The sequence below is a fragment of the Oncorhynchus masou genome, chromosome 17 (genome assembly GCF_036934945.1).
Source record: "Oncorhynchus masou masou isolate Uvic2021 chromosome 17, UVic_Omas_1.1, whole genome shotgun sequence".
In the NCBI taxonomy this organism is placed as follows: Eukaryota; Metazoa; Chordata; class Actinopteri; order Salmoniformes; family Salmonidae; genus Oncorhynchus; species Oncorhynchus masou.
In genome coordinates, this window is record NC_088228.1 from 9,506,388 (window position 1) to 9,507,487 (window position 1,100).

Sequence of the window (1,100 nt, forward strand, 5' to 3'; positions counted from 1 at the left end):
TGAGGACCCATGCCAAATCTTTTCAGTCTCCTGAGGGGGAATAGGTTTTGTCGTGCCCTCTTCACGACTGTCTTGGTGTGCTTGGACCATGTTAGTTTGTTGGTGATGTGGACACCAAGGAACTTGAACCTGCTCCACTGCAGCCCCGTCGATGAGAATGGGGGCGTGCTCTGTCCTTTTTTTCCTGTAGTCCACAATCATCTCATTTGTCTTTATCCCATTGAGGGAAAGGTTGTTGTCCTGGCACCACTCGGCCAGGTCTCTGACCTCCTCCCTATAGTCTGTCTCATTGTTGTCGGTGATCAGGCTTACAACTGTTGTGTCATCGGCAAACTTAATGATGGTGTTGGAATCGTGCTTGGCCGTGCAGTCATGAGTGAACAGGGAGTAATTGGATACCTCACCATATTGTGAACTGAGGAACATCTGGTCTTAACTTACATAACTAATTACTGTCAAATGTATGTTGATTCATATCAGTAGTATTGGCAAGTACTGGAAAATCATAATTTGTCGTATTTGTTATACTTTATTTTATTGTCTCTTATTTGCATAGTTTATGTGATTTTCTAAAAAAAAATATATATCATACAAAGTATTCGTTTTGAGACAGAAGACAATATAAATACACCCCATGTATTTTGACAATTTTACTGATAATAATTGACTAATAATTTAACTTAAACCCAACCAACATTTAGTATGAAGCTCCTATACGGTACCTGTAATCACACAGTTAGTATGAAGCTCCTATACGGTACCTGTACTCACACAGTTAGTATGAAGCTCCTATACGGTACCTGTAATCACACAGTTAGTATGAAGCTCCTATACGGTACCTGTATCATACAAAGTATTCGTTTTGAGACAGAAGACAATATAAATACACCCCATGTATTTTGACAATTTTACTGATAATAATTGACTAATAATTTAACTTAAACCCAACCAACATTTAGTATGAAGCTCCTATACGGTACCTGTAATCACACAGTTAGTATGAAGCTCCTATACGGTACCTGTACTCACACAGTTAGTATGAAGCTCCTATACGGTACCTGTACTCACACAGTTAGTATGAAGCTCCTATACGGTACCTG